The 21,464-nt window shown below is 36.3% G+C and overlaps 1 protein-coding gene and 1 long non-coding RNA gene across 5 annotated transcripts in view; one reads left to right on the top strand and one right to left on the bottom strand.

The window, feature by feature from the left end:
• CDH12 (cadherin 12) overlaps nucleotides 1–21,464 on the bottom strand; it is a 998,421-nt gene that overhangs the window by 389,244 nt on the left and 587,713 nt on the right. For 3 of the 4 annotated variants that reach the window (XM_082453738.1, XM_082453737.1, XM_082453739.1), the window contains one exon: nucleotides 12,482–12,628. The gene's annotated coding sequence lies outside the window, so the exon portion shown is untranslated. Of the gene's footprint in view, nucleotides 1–12,481; nucleotides 12,629–12,799; nucleotides 18,455–21,464 lie in introns of those variants that run through there. The other variant, XM_082453740.1, reaches the window with a different exon arrangement.
• Nucleotides 1–21,464, top strand: part of LOC309656873 — a 1,296,162-nt gene that overhangs the window by 1,069,011 nt on the left and 205,687 nt on the right. The gene's annotated exons all lie outside the window — the stretch shown is intronic.

The raw sequence follows: 21,464 nt of genomic DNA, 5'->3' as shown, positions 1-21,464 counted from the left end.
CAGTGCCAATCAGATAAAAATATACCATGATGAGATACTAATTAGTAAGAAACTGCTGGTTGCATGTGTAACTCAAGGGCCTTTAGTATCCCAATTTAAAGGGTGGAAATAGTCTTGGGAAATGTATTTTTCATCAGGGAGCTCCAGGGAGATGATGTGGAAAAGAAGTAGCTTCCAGCAGCGTTACTTATATTCTGATTAGGAGACTCTTCTGTTTCATTCTAAATTGTTTTTTATTGCTTTCTATGAAATCATGTATTGGTAAAGCATCCTTATTGTAGGGTCCTCATCTAAAATATGACGTTATTATCACTTTTTCCTAAGATACATCTGTCCAGTGAAAAGTTTGAGGTGGTTATTTCATTCCTGCTTCAAACTCTCCCAATATGATCTCCTCATATACAAAATCATTATCTTTAAAATTTATAAAGTAACAAAGCAAGTATGGTTTTTCTGATTTATAAATTTGTATGCTTCTTGCAGAAATTTCCTACACGCTTCTTCATTTTTTTTCTCTGTGTCTGTGTGCAATCAGTTTGAAACCTCTAGGAGATTTTGCATGGTGCTCTTCCCTTGCAAATTGGTGGGACAAAATCTATTATGATAATAAAAATAACCTAATAAAATAAGTATTATTTCCTTCACAATAAAAATCAGTCTTAATATTATTTGAAAAGAAATGAAACAAATTATTTATAATTACAAGAAAGTTTTTAGCTAACCATGTGGCACAGATAATTTTTTAATTATTTAAAAATCATACTATGTATGTGTCTATCTATCTATCTATCTATATCTCCATGTAATCACCATTCATATCCAGATGGCCATTTCTAGCACCTCAGACACCTGCCTTTTATACCCCTTCTCAGTCAATGCCCCCTCAAAAGGCACTCATAATGTTGGCTAAGTGAATAATGCTATAACATTTTTATTCTTTACATTGTACTGTCATTTTATATAATTACCAACAGTGTTGAAACTACATTTCAAATTCATCTTACACACCAAATGATCATCTTTTATGAACATGATATAGAGATGACTGTTGTGTTATCTGACAGTTTACCTGGTAGAAAATGCTGGAAACAGGCATTTCTGATATTCTTAAATATTTTTATGTCAGAATCATAACTAATGCCAGAAAAGCATAACACCTAACAAACTGTGTCTGCTATTTAAAATACATCCAGCAACCGAAATGCTAAACTCCTTCCATCTGCATGTTATGCTTCTGTCAGATTTAGATAAGTAGCTCCAGGACCTAGGAAAAGCCTACTTTGTGTTACTACTTTACTTCAACAATTCTGCTATATCTAGCAAGTAGTTTGCACACAAAACTCAAGGCTGATGTTTGAAGGTATCTTTTACTCTCATGGGTAATGGCTCTATGTGGACAAAAACGTTTTTAATTCTGGAGTTTCCTCTTGGAAAGCCAAGCCTCTGAAATATTTCAATGCTAGCAGGGTCACCCTCCTTTGCAAACCTCAAGATTTTGAAATGTTTACCAACCCTGACAAGTTTTAATTTGTTTGTAAAGCAAGCAGAAAGGAACAGAGGGTGTAATTTTTGTATTTGGTATGGATCGGAGGAAGGAGAGTGAATGGGTTCTCAAGAGCCCTATTCTGCAATGTGTCCAAAAGGGGACACTGGAGAAGTGCAGAACCACAGATTGTGTAGGAAGCACTAAAGCACCGAAGATGCAGTACCTGGGCACCGCTGATAAGTAAATGGCTTTTCACATGAAAGAGAATTTTACCTTGTTTATTGATGGATACCCACTTCTCAGAACCAGCTTAATGCTGTCTAAAATTACTACCTGATTTACATGGTTCTAAGGTATGAGTACAGAATAAAACAGGGAAAAGTTTTCCTTGCTCAGTTCCTCCAAAGGCAGAATGAGCTACTTTGGGAGGCAACACATTTTAACTTTGCTGCTTCTACTCAAAGCAGAATCATCAAACTTCTTGAGCAGGATACTACTACAAAAGACAAGGGAGAGGCTTTACGTCATAGGTCACAAAGAGGTATGAGAGGTATATAACACGAGAGTTTGTAAAAACTGGACTAAGAAAGATCTAGAAGACAGCAGCAGTATGGAAGGGTTGGTAGCTTCATAAATTGGTATATTGGTCAAGAACAAGGGTAACACGCCATCAGGCCATCATACAACAAGCTTTACTTCTTTAAAGGAATCATTTTGACACTTTCATTACGTTGCCTACTTTCGTGTTACCTCTGCTCACTTGCTGCTGCCTAACTCCGTCCTCCTCTCCCCATGCCTGCAGACCAGAGCATAATTGGATCTGTTCTTTTTTTTCTAAAATATCAGAAAAACAAAATAACATAGCATCCAGTAGAGAAGAAATATTCTGATATCCAATTATACTTCCGAGTAGATACAGATAGAATCATGGAGTATTATACCTGTTTACTCTTCTTTATTTTCTGACAAGAGATACTTCTCTATTATCCTTATACGATGTTCCTCCTTATACACAAGTCATGACATTTATCTTGGTGCTAATGTTTTTCTCTGCCTTTCAGATGTTTGCCTTTGGGGCTACTGGTTTAAAAAATATATATTTGGTGGATCTGCGTTAAAAATCACTTCTTTCCCTGACAAGATATTTAAAATGTCATTTGTGCCTTGTGAAGGCTTTTAGAAAAATCCAGAGACCTAGACCCAGATGACTCAAATTGTGTTTCTGCAAGGACTGCAATTTCCTTTTGAGGATTATGGTTCCAGGGAAGATTGCTTCTAAATATCTGTGAGAGAAATACTTTCCAGAATTAATGCTGTTGTTTACTTTTTGTGGATTTTTAGAACATCTCACCTCACCACATATAAAGGACAAGCGATAAAGTACAGTTTATTTACGGTAATATTAAATATAACAGTGCAATCATTCCTTAAACATATGAGGTCAAAGCATATCTATTCAGGATGTGCTTTTTTGACAACTGATTCTCAAGTATAGCCAATTTCTATTGTTTGTTCTACCAGTTATTTTGCTTTAAAGATAAAAAAGCCTAAGGACAAGAATTAGTGTAGTTACCCTGCCCTAAACATCATCAAGTTATGAAATAAGAAGCTATAAGAGTGGTACTTTGAAGAGAATGGACTTTTGAGTTAAAATATGCATGTTCATTGATCACAAATGGATGAGAAATGTCAGCCAGTTATTACACAGAAAGGAGCTGATTGAAAATAGGTGACCTTTACCAAACGTGTGTGAACAATTTTTACTCTTCATTAAAGGGTAAGATATCTACATAGTCCATAAGATGTATGAAATACATTAAACAAATATCAGTAGTTACTGGCATGGCAAATTTTTGAATTAATCAAATTGTTACTATATTTTTGTGTTTCCTGACATTTCATAAAGGTGACATGGAGGAGCAAAATTCTCTTCAGAATGGCAGGAATTTAACTGCCCAAGTGGAAGGAAGAAGCTTATGAATAAATTATTGTCCTTGAATTCAGAGAAGTACATTACCTGTCCTTGTTTACAAAGAATTTGTATATGTTAGTGTCTGTCACCAGGAATAAAGTAGTGAATGAAACACACATAGAGCCTGCCATCAAAGGGTTTGGAATTTAGCATTATTCAACGGTGTAATGAGTTCTGGGATTGGAGTAGAAGGGGCCTAAAGTGTATTACGGAAACTGATAGGAGGAGCATTTTACTAGACTGCTAGTGGCCAAAATCTGTCTGGATGAAGTGACATCTTGTGTTCTACAGGTCAAGAGATCTAGCCAGGCAAAAAGTTAACTTAATATGACAGGCGGTGAACGTGAAATCTCAGGAATAAGGAACCCAAGGTGGCTGGGAAATAAGCTGCTAGAGGTTAGGCAAGACTCAAGAGGATGCAGCATCCAGAACTTCCAGAAAAATGGATGCCTCATGAAGGTTGGAATAATATCCTAAAAGAGAGCGGAAATTACAAGGACAGTCTTTAACACAGGAGTAATGTGATCAAGACTGTCTTAGAGAGGTCGATCTTCTGGCGGTAAGGAGCATTATTTTGTGAAGAAGAAGAGTATAACATAGAGATCATAAGCAAGTAACAGATGACGGAGGCGTGAACTGTGGGGAGGCAAGGATGCAAATACATGTGAGACAGATTTAAAGGGCAGAACTGAAAGGACCAGACGTTGATTGGATGTGTAAGGTGTGAAAAGTGGTAAGACAAAGATGATAGCTGGATTTCTCCCTTGGCCCATTCGGTAGGTTATAGTGCCATTTGCTGAGCTATTAAAGAGAGGATAGCAAGATGGGAACATGCCTTGATCCTCTCCTCCTTCCCTCTCTTTCTCTCTCTCTCTCTCTCCCCCTTCCTTCCTTCCTCCATTCCTTCCTTTAACACGTCGGTACCAGCTATATGATAGACACTGATCTAGGTGCTAAGGCTTAAGCAGTGAACAAAACTAGGTCCCGATCTTCACAGAGATTATGGTTCCTGCTGGAGATACCATCATCAGGGAATAAGCAGTAACTATCAGATTAACAGCAAGGAGAAAGAAACAAAAAGAGTGATTTTGGGTGTAATGGTAAGAGAAAAACTGTGAGTAAATGACATCTATTGAATTTCAGCTACAGTTAACAACAACACAAAGTACTGCACAAAAGAAGCAGTTTCTGCTAGAGTTAACACCTAGTATTATACCTATAGAATGAAAGGGTCAAAATGTTAGCCTCCTAAAAATGTCAGGGACATTAAATTTGAATAGCTGAATCTGATTGTCCTACAAGTGTCCAGACAGAAATAGAGGTTTTTCTGTTAGGTCTTAGTCAGGAGGTAGGAGAGTGTGAATTCTACTTCATGTCAGTCCTAGCAGATATGGCCATTCAGAGTCTGCCATTTTTCCTGAACTCTGAAACTGAAATAAATTTGCTCTCCTAATCCTGCAAAACAGAGCCCCTGAAAGTCACATATGGATACAACCTTGGCTAATTTCACGCTCATTCAACCTCTGGTTTGGTTTCAAGTCCTGCATATGAACTTTCACAGATCCTGGGTGCAGCGTATTAAGAATATCTTATTCTCTCTCCCTTCAGCCCACCAAAGCTCATTTTCTCCCCTGATATATTTTTGTTTTAATTTTCATAGGTATTTTTAATGTATGTGTATACATATATTTTGATTTGAAATAGTGAAAAATATAATGCAAGATTCAGAATAGGGCACCAATAACTCTGTCTCTCCCATTCTCAGAATTCTTTAATGGATCCCCGTCATTCCTGGGTTGGAATCCAAACACCTTTTCACATAGAAAAATAAAGTTGCCTCTTATTACACATACAACACTTTATCGCAACGTTATGTCAAACAAACGTGGTCCTGGAGGGGGTCAGGAATTCTCTGTGCCTTTGGACACAGTGTCACTTCTACTGGCAGCTTATAACCCCTCCTCTTCTGTCTGTCTTAATTCAAGCTATCCTTTCATTTATAGCTCAGGAGACTTCTAGTAAGTTTTCCATGGCCCCTCCAAGTTAAGTCAGGAGCTCTCCCTGGGCATTAATAACACCCCATACACATCTTTTCATGATTACACACCAGAGTGTATTACAACTGGTCTTTCCCTTGTCTGCCCCCGACCAACAGGCAGAGAACATTATCCAAAGGAATTGGGGCTTGTCAACATGTATCCATAGCATCTAGCCCAGTACCTGACACTTAAGAGGGACACATTAAAACTAAGTACATTAAGTGGATGAGTAAGTCTTTGGGGAAATGTGCTTGAATCTTACCCAGTACTGAGCAAAAGCAAAACTATCATATTTTAGTTACTTGCCTCAATCCTAAAACATGGCCCTTATAACTAATTTATTAGTTTGGAATATCTATTCATTCTTTGTTCAATAGATATTTTACGAAAATCTACTCTACGCCAGGCCCTATTCTAGGTACTGGGTTGCAACTATGAATAAAACAAACAAACAAACAAACAAAACCCTGCCTTCATGGAGCTTACATTTTAATGTCTAATTAGAGTGTAATTAGAGAGGGAGACAAATAACGATCATATAAATTTAAAGGTGTACCGTTAATAAAATGTTAAGCATTCTAGAAGAAGACAATATGGAAGAGTAACGGAATCCTATGGGCAGGTTTGTAATTTTTAAAATATTAATATAAATTATCCAAAATTTGTTTCCATACTAATGAAATATATTTCCCTTTGTATTGTGTAGATTTGAATAACAACCATGAAATGTGGCAGCTGGGAAGAGAAAGAGAGAAAAGGTTAAATAGAGGCGAAAGCTGAAATCTATATCCTTGCCATTTAGTTTTGAGAAAGAAGAAAAGTTGAAGTGACAAATAATGAAGCTTTAGGACGGCATTCCTAGAATAAAGAGAACTGAAATGCTGTTTGAGAAGTTGGCCTTTTGTGATGAGTTTGGAGCCTTGGTATATAGCTATCCTGGGGAGTGCTAAAGTCCAAAACTTCTACCCATTGAGAAGTGGCACTGGGAAAGCATTGATCACCCTGCTCCTTCTTCACTGCAAAGAATGAAACACGTTAGCAATGCTTTGAATTAAATATTGTCAGCAAGTGTTAGGAATGCAAAGAATTAAACATGCTAGAAATACGCTGCTTTCTAAAACATCCAGTTACTCTATATCCAGAGTGAGTAGTGGGAATCAATGATAGACTAAAAAAATTGTTTTTCAAATTTCACCTGGCTTATAATGTCCCATCATCCTTCTATAATCAAAAGAGCTTCTTGAGAAGTTTTATCAACCTTTAGTCCAGGTAAGCTGGGCTGTAAGTCATATCCTAGGTAGGTCCTTGAATACTTACCTACCAGGGGCAACCATAGAGCAGTATGGCAGAGAATGAGAGCAGCATTTCTCATAGACCAGCAGTGTCAGTATCCCTGGGAGGCTGGTTGAAATGCAGAATTTGGGCTCCACTCTGGAACCTTCCTACAAGACGCCCAGGTAATTTGCATGCCCATTCAAGTTGGGAGGTGCTGCTCTATAACAGCAATCCTCAGCCTTGTCTGCATGTCAGAACTGCCTGGGAAGTCGTTTAAATCTCAGTGATTAGGCCACATTCCTATATATTCTGATTTTATCAGAATAACCTGCATATGTCTCAAAACTGTGTTTCCTGGGTCCTTTCTCAGACCTACAAAATCAGTACTCCAGGAATGAGCCTCAGGAATCTGCCACTTTAAGGCACAGAGTCATTGATTCCCATATAGAGCAAAACATAAGAATCCGTGGCTTGGAGGATGGAAAACGATGAATTCCATTGCAGAAAATACCTTTTATTTATGGGGATTACTTGAATCAACACACAAAATATGAAATACTTCTGCATATACATATACACATACATATGTATAAATGGTATTTGATAACTTTTCAACTTTATAACTAGAGGATTTAAATCCCATAGCAAGATATAGATGAGTTAGAGGAGGAAATGATAGGCTTGAATCTACCAGAAAATAGATTTTTAGGTAGTCATCTTCAAGATATTTTACAAATATTCCACAGAATATTTATTATGCTCATAATAAAATCATACAACATATGAATTAGTTTCATAAATTTGTTTCTCTTCTAAACAAGCAGTCAGCATACTTTTTCTGTAAAAGATAAAATAGTGAATAATTTCAGCTATGCACACACTACACTCTCTATGTTGTCAACTATTCAAGTCTGGTTTTATAGCATGTAAGCAGCCATTGACAAAATAGAAAGTTTTCTCTAAGCCAGCTCCCAAATTACTTTCTTTAAAGTAACATCCACACATCTGTCTAAATCCAGTAGAGGAAAAAGTGTATGTTCCTAAAATTCAAATGTACTGATATAAACACAGTGTCAGGACATGGTTCCAGCTTCTGGTAAGGCCCAAGTGTGCATTGTTTTAAAGGAGAAAGAACGTCCTGGATTTTCTCTACTTGACAGGTAAGGTGAGGGACTAAAAACAAGGTTTCTGGTTTATAATAACAACTATTATTTCCTGAGCACCTGAGTAATTGTAAGTATGTTATATTAATTATCATTTTTATCATTTTATCATTTTATCATTATCATTAATTATCATTTTATCCCACAGCACTGCTGTGGGATTAGTACTATTATTCGCTCCAGTTTAAAGGTCATAAAAATAAAGTTTGGACACCTTAACTGACTTGTCACAGAGCTAGCAAGTACCCTCAGTGGGATCTGAACCCAGGTAGCTGAACCCAGAACCTGTACTTTCCGCCACTACACATTTCTGCCTTATCCATTGTCTACTGAGACTATGAATATGTGTGATGCTGGGCCAGTTATAAGCTTTTAGTTTGTAAGAGACACAGATGTGCTCAGCTTGAATTGGTTAATGGAACTGAAACCGCAGAGAAAAATGTGGAAAACAGGAAGAAGTCTCACCATTGCATGGTGTGTCTGGAATACCGCCCAGGATAACATAGTCTTTCTGCTTCTATACAGGGAGCACGCCTTTATTTTTGTGCTTAGCCATTATGGCGAGTCAGAAAATGTTTGTCTTCTAATTGACCTAAGGGAATTAACTTCTCTTTCCTTCCTACCAACCTCACGACTTCAGCTTATTCATGATTTCTGCAGACCATCATCTCTGTGTTTCTCAACTTCTGCTCCTGCCCATCTACTGCTGGTTATCCACAGTAGGCTGAATTTATGCTTAAGGTCACTAAATCATCTATGGGTTACATAAAACATTCTTTATTGACATGGTTATTTTGAAAGGCTACATGGTAGCCATTGGCTACTCTAGAGATGGCTGTCATAGATCTGGGTACATTCATCTCTGGTCATATCTGCTGTGGCCTGTGCAGCCTAGACACACGGCATACTTTCTGGGTGGGGAGACCCGTGCATAGTGAATGCTCAGCATAACAAGCTCCTCTGAAATACCACTGTTTATAGATCATGTCCATTCTTTTGGAATAGTACTAAAGATTATCTATATATACTTTGTTTTTCTGTTATTCTTATATACAACTAGAAAAAGCCAACAGCTTGCCATAAAATCTAGCGAATGGAAAGTAAACTGGCTAGTGGCTGGAGATTATACATTTCTTGATCATGTTTCTAATCATTGTTGAATCCATTATTTGCAGTAACTGGTTCAGTATTATCTATTTAAGTGTTTGAGAGCAGGTTGGAGCATAACAAAGGATCATATTTTATAACTATGCAGCTTCCGGTACATCTCAGCACATTCTTGGATATGAGAGCTCATCAAATTAGATCTTTCAGGTCAATCCTAATTTTATCACATCTCTCCCTTTTTGTCCTAGATGGGACCAGATTTTGCTTTGGATAACATTGTCACAATATCAACATAATTAGCTATAGCAAATCTCTGTGTACATATGGGAAGGCTTATGTAAAGTCAGTAGACCAAATAGATTCCTGTACATTTGAATCTATTTTTTTTCTTTAGTCTACTTTCCAACATTCAATTCTGTTCACTTCTTTATCTTTTCTAATATTATGAATGTATTTTGCCACGAACATAAATTCTCCATAACTTCCTTTTAATTCCATTTCAATATAAGTGGCATTGAATTTATATCTCTACTCTTTATTTGATTTTTATCCTGAGAGTATATCTACCTCTCTTGGAAAGATGTTTATACTGCAGATACTAAATTTCCGTACTGATTATCCCTATAGTAGAGTGTTTTTTCTGTCAGTAGTAATCAGAATCAGCTTGATGCAAAGACTTGAGCACTAACCTCTTTCAGAATCTCAAAGAAAAAAATATATGCTTCTTTCAAACACTGGTGGCTATGGAGTTTACAAAATCATTTATTTTGAGTAAGCCAAGAATTAAACTATTCTAAGGGTGATATAATTAAGTTGCACTATCAGATATTCATGAGTATCAGAATAGGTCACCATGTATAAAGTGATAAAAAGTATAGTGTAAAGATTACGAGCTTTAAATACTGTCTGACCTGAACTTGAATCATAGGTCCCCAACCTGCTCTCCCAGCCTGCATCTCTTCATCTGGAAAATTGGGGCAAATTATCTCCAATGTCATCATTTTGACCTGATAATTATATAATCATACATACAAAATTTATACCCCAGCTGTCTGGCATTTAGGAGTCATGGTAAACACTGCCTCACCCCGTTGACTTTTATTGAAAATACCACCTACCTAGGAGCAGGTTATAACTCTTAAGAAAAGTTTTATAAAGCTTTAACAGATTTTTTTTTTTGATTTAAATTTTGAAACTGCCTATTCTAAGTGAGGTTATCCTACAAGATGTTTTCTGATGTCACAGAAGGAATAAATTACCATCAAATAAATGAAAAACGGGATTCAGTTTAGAACCTAGAGGTAAGCTGGAACCTGGGGAAAATATATGAAAAAAAGTCTGACTGAGGCAGCTACCTACATAAACAGCTCCCAATTCTCAAGTGGAACCAAGATTTTCTTCATTCTCTTTTCAGCCTGTGTAATGCAAATTAAGACAACAACTACACTGATAAAATCCCTTTAAAAACTTTAAGTATATCTTTTAAAATAAAAACTACAACTACCTTCATTTTTTAAAATAAATATCCCATTACACACGAAGCACATCCTTCAAGGGTCATAGACGTCAACTAAGTACATCTAATAAAAGTTCATTGGGTAGGGTATCACCATGGATTTTGAACTTGGCACAAGGAATAGTTTATAATAAAGAGATGTTATCAGCAATGTACAAGTTTGTTACTAACAAATGTGACCCGGTTTGGTTAATGTTGCCTCTTCCTGTTTATCCATGTTGCTTAAAATGTAAGAAAAGAAGATGCCAAAGACTCAATGACAGTAACTAGTCAAACACTTCTCTGAGGTATCTTGAATCAGTTGCAAAACCACCTCGCTGGAGAAAGGAGATAGAAGTCTCAGTGCAACAGAGGGAAATAAACGTCTTTCGGCTTTGGCTAAAACACACAGACAAACAGCTCGTACACATCCGTGCCTATGGGTATCCTAAAAATATGTTATTCCTGTGGGGGAAGCAATAGCATCAGCCTAGAAAGCTCTCCAGAGAATTTTGGAAGGCTAGCCAATTAATATAAACAATGTTCTGACATCTTTATAAAATGTCCCATCTCAGGATACCCATAGGAGGAGGGCAGAATCAACATTTCATGAAATATGAGTGCTTATTTTAAAAAGCACAGTTAAGATACCATTATAAATCTTTACACAAAAGCAGCAACATTTTACTTTATGCGTTAGCATAACGGATGTTACTGAAATTCAATCTGTGTAAGTATTATCTCATGACAGTATACATTTGTATTTTAAATAGCGTTTGTCTCATTGTTAGAAAATCATTTTGAAGTATAAGTACTACATCATAAGAAGATAAGTGGTTGCTATTATTCACTCACGTGGTTAGAGCGCTAAGCAATCAATTGGTCATACGTAATTATATGGATAAAATCATTTTATTTTTTTGATTGTATAGAAATTGACCATGATGTGAGAGAAAACCATCAGACTATATTTACACTTGCAAAGTAAAATAGAAAAGAAAAAGTTTGGATAATTAAATCTAACTTTGGAAGAGTTGCTTCCATTCCCTTTAGATATTTTTAACAAACTTATGAGGAAAAAGGGTTTAGAAGAAATAATGTGGACTAGTTTGTCTAAATTACATAGATAATTGCCCTAAGCCATGTAAAATACAAGTTTAACCTCAGTTCACTCTTGTTTGATGACAAAGTACAGCTTCAAACATAAAAGCCAAGATGTCAGTAAACATTTAATTTGAATCCATTATTGAAGAATTCTCCCTTCAAAAGTAAGTATTTTAGAAAGAAAGTAATTTTCTTTACTTTTCTTTTTATTAAATTATCTCATTAAAAATTCACCTCTCATATAAAAACTATAAATCATATCAGTGGTATGATAATTCTTTTTGGTTCATTTTTCTTAACAGCTACATCAGAACCTTTATTAAAATTTTAATTGCTAAATGGTCACTATTAAAATATTCAGGGATATAGTCCTAAATCCTTCAACCCACAGGGAGCTCAGGAACGTTGTTAAAGTAAAAAGCTGCACAAAATCTCAACTCTCATTTGCAAATGTTCTTTCCATCTGATTTAACTTTGAAGCTTTTAGACTGAGAGCTTTTGCCATATGACATCAACAAAACACTTCAATCAAAATCAAGTTACCTTAGCGCCGCACAGTTCTCTAGATTATTTTAAAAGGTAAAAAGAGAAATTCACTCTCTTTTCATATTTCCTTTCATTTTCTCTTGATGCAAGGCAGAATACTTAGGTTTCAAAAGAAATTGCTCTGTAATATCATCCCCAAACACCAGGTTTCATTCTAGGACAATTGCTTGTAAACTAAGGCTTCTCCTGACAGAAACAGTCACTTGCTGCAGTGCAGAATGTCAGTATAGTCAGTTAGAACTTTCAATGCAGAAATTCAGCGCGACGCAGTCACTCAGGTGAAGCGGCACTTACCTTAATTGAAATATTCACTGCGAAGGAGGTGAGAAATCAGTCGAATCAACCGTGAACGGGGTGGGAAGAGCGAAGTTTTCAGTCAACACCCTCCAAGTAGCTGCATGCTCGGCTGCTTTTTCCTGTTTATGCTGAGCCCCTCACTGTCTAAGAGAACAAAAAAGAGAAGCTGAAATCCTCCGAGGTTCCAGTGAGTAAATGAGGACTAAGCGATATTTCTTAACGGGAGCTCCTCGGCGAGCATGCTGCGTTTGGTGGTTCCCTAACTGCTGTGATAGGCTGCTGTCAGGTCCCCGGAGCCAGGCGATAATCACTGACCTGATTAGCAGGAGACACTGTGAGCAGGCAACACACGCAGAGGGTTAGTGGGTCTCCTGGGAACTGGAAAAGGCACCGGGGCTGCTTGGGACTCTTGTCTTTTCCAGCCTAATGGATGAACTACAACTCTGGCTGTAATTTGCAAGGAGATTAGCTACAGTGTTCAGCCGCGGAAGGACTTAAATAAACGTGCTTTCTCCTGCAGTTCTGCCAGGTGCCTTCGTGTTACATAGCAGGTACAGTGAAACAATTAATCGACCGATAGAGCTGATTTGTAAGACAAGACGAAAGCTGAAAAATGTTCAAAGCAATGTGATAAAAGATATATATAGCTGGGCTTGCCTTTGCCCCAAGCCTGGTACATACTTCAACCTTTGCCTAAGTAAAATGTTTTTAAAGGTTGATCACAGCCCTACAGAGTGCAACTCTGATTTATGAAAGAAAGGAAGTATTCATACTAAATAAGCATGTTTGGCAGGTTCTTAACAGACGCAGGCATTCAACCCAAGACATGGAAAATACAGCGTTTCTTATGTAGTTTCTCAAATAGCATTTTAAATTAGCATCACACTTGCGAAAAAATGTTTGCATTATACTATTAACCTGAGTAGCACAGGAGAATACATCATTACACCTAACTAAATCATCTCTTCTACTATTGTTGAAGTACTAATTTTCTAAAACAAAAATAAGCAAGGGTATGAGAGGATACAAAATGTCAAACAACATATTAAATGTAGGCATGCGCAGTTCACAACCTGCTGATACCCCTCCACTGACCCCCTGAGCAGATCTTCAACACCTCCCACCTCAAAAGTTACAACTTCCTCCCAGAGATCTAATTCTCTCAAAAAGGTCACCTAATTAAATGCCAAAGCCTCAAATGGTTAAGTTTTGACAATTCTCACTTCTATAGGAGAAAGTTATTAACATAAGAAGAACAGATGAAAAAAGTCCTTTGCATGTCTTGAGGGTGAGAAAAATCTCATTGCCAGGGAAAAAACTGACAAATGTCCTGTCACAGTGATACTGTGTGATGTGTTCAGCATTTCTGTTTTTCCAAGTAGGTCTCACTTGGGACATATGGCATTCCCTTGATGTGTGTGTGTGTGTGTGTGTGTGCGTGTATGTGTGTGTGTGAGAGAGAGAGGGCTCTTGAGAGAGAGAGAGAGGCTATATTTGGAATATTTACATGCATTTTTGAAAAATCCCTAATTTCAGTAAAGGGATGCACAAATCGTACATAATGGAGAATATGTTTGCCTTCTATATTACCAAGTAAATTAAAAAAAAAAAAGTATTTTGTTAAAATACAAGCTCTTTGATGGTAAGACTTCTCAGACAAAATAAAACTTCAGTGCAACTATATAGGGCAGACACTTGAATTTAAAACAGAGATGCACCAGGGAGAAGCCCCAGGAGAGCTGATCCTGTGTCCCATTCAGAGGAGGTCTCTTGCTCCCTCAGCTGGTGGAGGGTGAGAGCTGAAGGTGAGGAAATCCAGTCAATAAGATTCAGGAGAGGGAGAATAACTTCTGCCACTGTTAAGCAGGAAACCCGTTATTCAATTATTGACTGGCATTAGAGTGTTCTACTACAGATAGAAAAGAGTTGCTTGTATCCAAATTGATGCACATAAATAAATTGAAAATAAACAGTAAACAGGAAATATAACTGCTAATTTCTTCTGCAAGGATCCTGGCTAGCTGTTAGCCCAGCACTTGTGAATGAAAATGTGATGGATTCCAGTGTTCTGATGTTCTGATGTTTAGCTGGTCTTCCAGTTAAAACACTCTGGTCTTGTATTTGTCTAAGCTTCATTCTGAGCACCTTAAGTAGTGACTTACTTTTAAAACTTTTTAAAACCTTACGATAGTGCTTATTTTCTTAAACCCCATCCATTAGCAATGATGGTCACCAACTAAAATGGGTACATTCTAAGTTAAGCTAATTTTGTGCCATAGTAGTTAGTTTCTACCTGGAAAGTCCTGACTACATCAGATTGCACTGATGAAGCTTCCAAAATAACGAGTCTTGTTGTTCTCATAGGATCCAATGGTCTTTAACTCTAAATATTTTCTACAGAGGGTATGAGTAATTCTGCAGTAGTTTTCTAAACCTATGTTGAACAAATAGCTGATTTTATGTGGCAGTACACTCATGAATAACAAAGCAGAAGAATAATACTATTTTGTAGGGAGCGTAGAGAGGAACTAGCAGTGATAATTATAGGTATTTTATATTAAGTGCTTGCTATGTGCCAGATGCTTTGAATATACTTCAGCTCTAGCCATTGTCCATGAAATCTTCAGAACAATCATATTAAGCATGCATTATTATCTTTTAAAAATTTTTATCAATTAAACTAAGGCTCTGAGAAGTTAAGTAAATTTATCACAGCCACAGAGCCAGTACAGAGCAAATACAGAATTAAAACTCAGGTCACATTAACTGTAAAATCTTGAAGCTTAGAAATTTCCAAACCGACAAAAATACTTGCTTCCAAAAGTATAGGAAAGTTGTATTGCTTTTATGATTTGCAAAACATTTTCATCCTTAAAAATGTGTTTTGTGACCGATAAAATATTACATTGTAACAGCTTAGTCACAATAAACAGTTATCTATATTTGCGCAGAAAATGAAATTCAACAAAAATAAACGTTAGCCTAAAAATAAACTAAATCTAGAACTTCCAAATGATGTAATTTCATTAGCTCAGGTTGGTCAATTTCAAATTTTTTTTCTCTCTTTTGCAATTCATTTACCCTTTTTCTTAAAACAGTAATTATTGGTTTTGTTTTGTTTTTTTTAAACAGGAAAATGACCTTACTCTAGTATATGGCTATCTCAAGAACATTTAGGCCAAAATTAAGATGATTTCTGATATATCAGTTCTCCAAGAGAAGTACTGTAATGTAATATCAAAGCTTAAAATAACTATGGAGTTGAAAAATTCATTTCTAGTTTGTTCAAGCTTTATCTAGAAGTTTTTTAAGCCTCACATGAATCTCACTATTTCATATGGTCTGTTGAAATTCTCAGACACATTCACAATCTTACAGAAAAACGTTGTGACCATGCTTTTTCAAGGCTTCTAATAAAAATTCTATCTAAAAAGAAATGATAAGAACTCAAATTAATTCAGCCCTTAAACTGCCAAGAAATTTCCACCTAATGTCTTATTTGATTCTTACAGGAATCTTGTGATATGCATTACGATAAGTATTTTACTCATATTTTAATGATGGGAACTTTGGAATAAAAAGAAAGTGATTGTCCCTTTGGTCTTTGATGCTTAGTGGAAAACCTGATGTCTTCCTTTCCAGACAAGGCTATTGCTCTCCCCCATGTCTAACAAATATGTTTGTTGGAGTCATGTTGTAGTCAAAAAAGAATTCAATGGATATCTAAGTGGAAGCCGCTCTTTATTTATTTGAGCTTGTTCTAAAGAGTCAGAACTGTGACGTAATGAAGGAAAAAGTACTCTTGAGTGGTAGGAAGCTTGTAATTTATACTTACAGGAATCTTTCCACTTGGATTTCTCATAGACTTTTCTTGATGTTAACTATAATTATATTAAGACAATTGTTCAGATATTGATCTTATGATTCTTATATGAATCTCCTCCTGCTTCTCTTTCAACATCAGATTCACATATTACCTCTCTGTTTTTTTGTGGTGATTTAATTATCAGGAGAGAGGAAATCTCAGAATGTTGGTGTTAATTGTTTTCTTTTTTAAATTGAAGTATAGTTGGTGTGCAATATCATATGTTACATTTGTGCAATATAATGATGCACAATTTTTAAAGGTTATGCTCCATTTATAGTTCTTATAAAATATAGCCTATATTCCCTGTGTTGGGCAATATATCCTTGTAGCTTATTTTATTTTATTTTTTAATTTAATTTTATTTATTTTTTTATACAGCAGGTTCTTATTAGTCATCCATTTTATACACATCAGTGTATACATGTCAGTCCCAATCTCCCAATACATCCCAGCAAGCCCACCCCCCCCCCCCACCGCTTTCCCCCCTTGGTGTCCATACCTTTCTTCTCTACTTCTGTGTCTCAATTTCTGCCCTGCAAACCAGTTCATCTGTACCATTTTTCTAGGTTCCACATATATGCGTTAATATACGATATTTGTTTTTCTCTTTCTGACTTACTTCACTCTGTATGAGTCTCTAGATCCATCCACATCTCAACAAATAACCCAATTTCGATCCTTTTTATGGCTGAGTAATATTCCATTGTATATATGTACCACATCTTCTTTATCCATTCATCTGTCGATGGGCATTTAGGTTGCTTCCGTGACCTGGCTATTGTAAATAGTGCTGCAATGAACATAGGGGTGCATGTGTCTTTTTCAATTATGGTTTTCTCAAGGTATATGCCCAGTAGTGGGATTGCTGGATCATATGGTAGTTTTATTTTCAGTTTTTTGAGGAACCTCCATACTGTTCTCCATAGTGGCTGTATCAATTTACATTCCCACCAACAATGCAAGAGGGTTCCCTTTTCTCCACACCCTCTCCAGCATTTGTTGTTTGTAGATTTTCTGATGATGCCCATTCTAACTGGTGTGAGGTGATAGCTCACTGTAGTTTTGATTTGCATTTCTCTAATAATTAGTGATGTTGAGCATCTTTTCATGTGCTTCTTGGCCATCTGTATGTCTTCTTTGGAGAAATGTCTATTTAGTTCTTCTGCTCATTTTTGGAATGGGTTGTTTGTTTTTTTAATATTGAGCTGCATGAGCTGTGTATATATTTCGGAGATTAATCCTTTTTCCTTTGATTCGTTTGCAAATATTTTCTCCCATTCTGAGGGCTGTCTTTTCACCTTTTTTATGGTTTCCTTTGCTGTGCAAAACTTTGAAGTTTCATTAGGTCCCATTTGTTTATTTATGTTTTTATTTCCATTACTCTAGGAGGTGGATCAAAAAAGATCTTGCTGTGATTTATGTCAAAGAGTGTTCTTCCTATGTTTTCCTCTAAGAGTTTTATAGTGTCTGGTCTTCCATTTAGGTCTTGAATCCATTTTGAATTTATTTTTGTGTATGGTGTTAGGGAGTGTTCTAATTTCATTCCTTTACATGTAGCTGTCCAGTTTTCCCAGCACCACTTATTGAAGAGACTGTCTTTTCTCCATTGTATATCCTTGCCTCCTTTGTCATAGATTACTTGACCATAGGTGCGTGGGTTTATCTCTGGGCTTTCTATCTTGTTCCATTGATCTATGTTTCTGTTTTTGTGCCAGTACCATATTTTCTTGATTACTGTAGCTTTGTAGTATAGTCTGAAGTCAGGGAGTTTGATTCCTCCAGCTCCGTTTTTTTCCCTCAACACTGCTTTGGCTATTCGGGGTCTTTGGTGTCTCCATACAAATTTTAAGATTTTTTGTCCTAGTTCTGTAAAAAATGTCATTGGTAATTTGATAGGGATTGCATTGAATCTGTAGATTGCTTTGGGTAGTATAGTCATTTTCATAATACTAATTCTTCCAATCCAAGAACATGGTAAATCTCTCCATCTGTTTGTATCATCTTTAATTTCTTTCATCAGTGTCTTATAGTTTTCTGCATACAGGTCTTTTGTCTCCCTAGGTAGGTTTATTCCTAGGTATTTTATTCTTTTTGTTACAGTGGTAAATGGGAGTGTTTCCTTAATTTATCTTTCAGATTTTTCCTCATTAGTGTATAGGAATGCAAGAGATTTCTGTGCATTAATTTTGTATCCTGCAACTTTACCAAATTCATTTATTAGCTCTAGTAGTTTTCTGGTGGCATCTTTAGGATTCTCTATGTATAGTATCATGTCATCTGCAAACAGTGACAGCTTTACTTCTTCTTTTCCAATTTGTATTCCTTTTATTTCTTTTTCTTCTCTGACTGCCATGGCTAGGACTTCCAAAACTATGTTGAATAATAGTGGGGAGAGTGGACATCCTTGTCTTCTTCCTGACTTTAGAGGAAATGCTTTCAGTTTTTCACCATTGAGAATGATGTTTGCTGTGGGTTTGTCATATATTGCCTTTATTATACTGAGGTAGGTTCCCTCTATGCCCACCTTCTGGAGAGTTTTTATCATAAATGGGTGTTGAATTTTGTCAAAAGATTTTTCTGCATCTATTGTGATGATCATATGGTTTTTATTCTTTAATTTGTTAATATGGTGTATCACATTGATTGATTTGCGTATATTGAAGAATCCTTGCATCCCTGGGATAAATCCCACTTGATCATGGTGTATGATCCTTTTAATGTGTTGTTGGATTCTGTTTGCTAGTATTTTGTTGAGGATTTTTGCATCTGTGTTCATCAGTGATATTGGTCTGTAATTTTCTTTTCTTGTAGTATCTTTGTCTATTTTTGGTATCAGGGTGATGGTGGCCTCATAGAATGAGTTTGGGAGTGTTCCTTCCTCTGCAATTTTTTGGAAGAGTTTGAGAAGGATGGGTGTTAGCTCTTCTCTAAATGTTTGATAGAATTCACCTGTGAAGCCATCTGGTCCTGGACTTTTGTTTGTTGGAAGATTTTTAATCACAGTTTCAATTTCATTACTTGTGATTGGTCTGTTCATATTTTCTATTTCTTCCTGGTTCAGTCTTGGAGGTTATACCTTTCTAAGAATTTGTCCATTTCTTCCAGGTTGTCCATTTTATTGGCATAGAGTTGCTTGTAGTAGTCTCTTAGGATGCTTTGTATTTCTGCGGTGTCTGTTGTAATTTCTCCTTTTTCATTTCTAATTTCATTGATTTGAGTCCTCTCCCTCTTTTTCTTGATGAGTCTGGCTAATGGTTTATCAATTTTGTTTATCTTCTCAAAGAACCAGCTTTTAGTTTTATTGATCTTTGCTATTGTTTTCTTTGTTTCTATTTCATTTATTTCTGCTCTAATTTTTATGATTTCTTTCCTTCTGCTAACTTTGGGTTTTGTTTGTTCTTCTTTCTCTAGTTCCTTCAGGTGTAAGGTTAGATTGTTTATTTGAGATTTTTCTTGTTTCTTGAGGTAGGCTTGTATAGCTATAAACTTCCCTGTTAGAACTGCTTTTGCTGCATCCCATAGGTTTTGGATCGTCGTGTTTTCATTGTTATTTGTCTCTAGGTATTTTTTGATTTCCTCTGATTTCTTCAGTGATCTCTTGGTTACTAAGTAACGTATTGTTTAGCCTCCATTTTTGTGTGTTTTTTATGTTTCTTTCCCTGTAATTCATTTCTAATCTCATAGCGTTGTGGTCAGAAAAGATGCTTGATATGATTTCAGTTTTCTTAAATTTACTGAGGCTTGATTTGTGACCCAAGATGTGATTTATCCTGGAGAATGTTCCGTGCACACTTGAGAAGAAAGTGTAATCTGCTCTTTTTGGATGGAATGTCCTATAAATATCAATTAAATCTATCTGGTCTATTGTGTCATTTAAAGCTTCTGTTTCCTTATTTATTTTCATTTTGGATGATCTGTCCATTGGTGTAAGTGAGGTGTTAAAGTCCCCCACTATTATTGTGTTGCTGTCAATTTCCTCTTTTATAGCTGTTAGCAGTTGCCTTATGTATTGAGGTGCTCCTATGTTGGGTGCATATATATTTATAATTGTTATATCTTCTTCTTGGATTGATCCCTTGATCATTATGTAGTGTCCTTCCTTGTCTGTTGGAACATTCTTTATTTTAAAGTCTATTTTATCTGATATGAGTATTGCTACTCCAGCTTTCTTTTGATTTCCATTTGCATGGAATATCTTTTTCCATCCTCTCACTTTCAGTCTGTATGTGTCCCTAGGTCTGAAATTGGTCTCTTGTAGACAGCATATATATGGGTCTTGTTTTTGTATCCATTCAGCAAGCCTGTGTCTTTTGGTTGCAGCATTTAATCCATTCACGTTTAAGGTAATTATCGATATGTACGTTCCTATGATCATTTTCTTAATTGTTCTGGGTTTGTTTTTGTAGGTCCTTTTCTTCTCTTGTGTTTCCCACTTAGAGAAGTTCCTTTAGCATTTGTTGTAGAGCTGGTTTGGTGGTGCTGATTTCTCTTAGCTTTTGCTTGTCTGTAAAGCTTTTGATTTCTCCATCGAATCTGAATGAGATCCTTGCCGGGTAGAGTAATCTTGGTTGTAGGTTCTTCCCTTTCATCACTTTAAGTATATCATGCCACTCCCTTCTGGCTTGTAGAGTTTCTGCTGAGAAATCAGCTGTATAACCTTATGGGAGTTCCCTTGTATGTTATTTGTCATTTTTCCCTTGCTGCTTTCAGTAATTTTTCTTTGTCTTTAATTTTTGCCAATTTGATTACTATGTGTCTCGGCGTGTTTCTCCTTGGGTTTATCCTGTATGGGTCTCTGCACTTCCAGGACTTGAGTGGCTATTTCCTTCCCCATGTTAGGGAAGTTTTCAACTATAATGTTTTCAAATATTTTCTCAGGTCCTTTCTCTCTCTCTTCTCCTTCTGGGACCCCTATAATTTGAATATTGTTGCGTTTAATGTTGTCCCAGAGGTCTCTTAGGCTGTCTTCATTTCTTTTCATTCTTTTTTCTTTATTCTGTTCCGCAGCTGTGAATTCCACCATTCCTTCCAGGTCACTTATCCGTTCTTCTGCCTCAGTTATTCTGCTATTGATTCCTTCTAGTGTAGTTTTCATTTCAGTTATTGTATTGT

The sequence above is a fragment of the Balaenoptera physalus genome, assembly GCF_965194825.1.
Source record: "Balaenoptera physalus genome assembly, chromosome: 3".
NCBI classification, from domain to species: Eukaryota; Metazoa; Chordata; class Mammalia; order Artiodactyla; family Balaenopteridae; genus Balaenoptera; species Balaenoptera physalus.
Note: the sequence above shows the minus strand (reverse complement) of the source record. Positions and strands in the feature narration are given on the sequence as shown.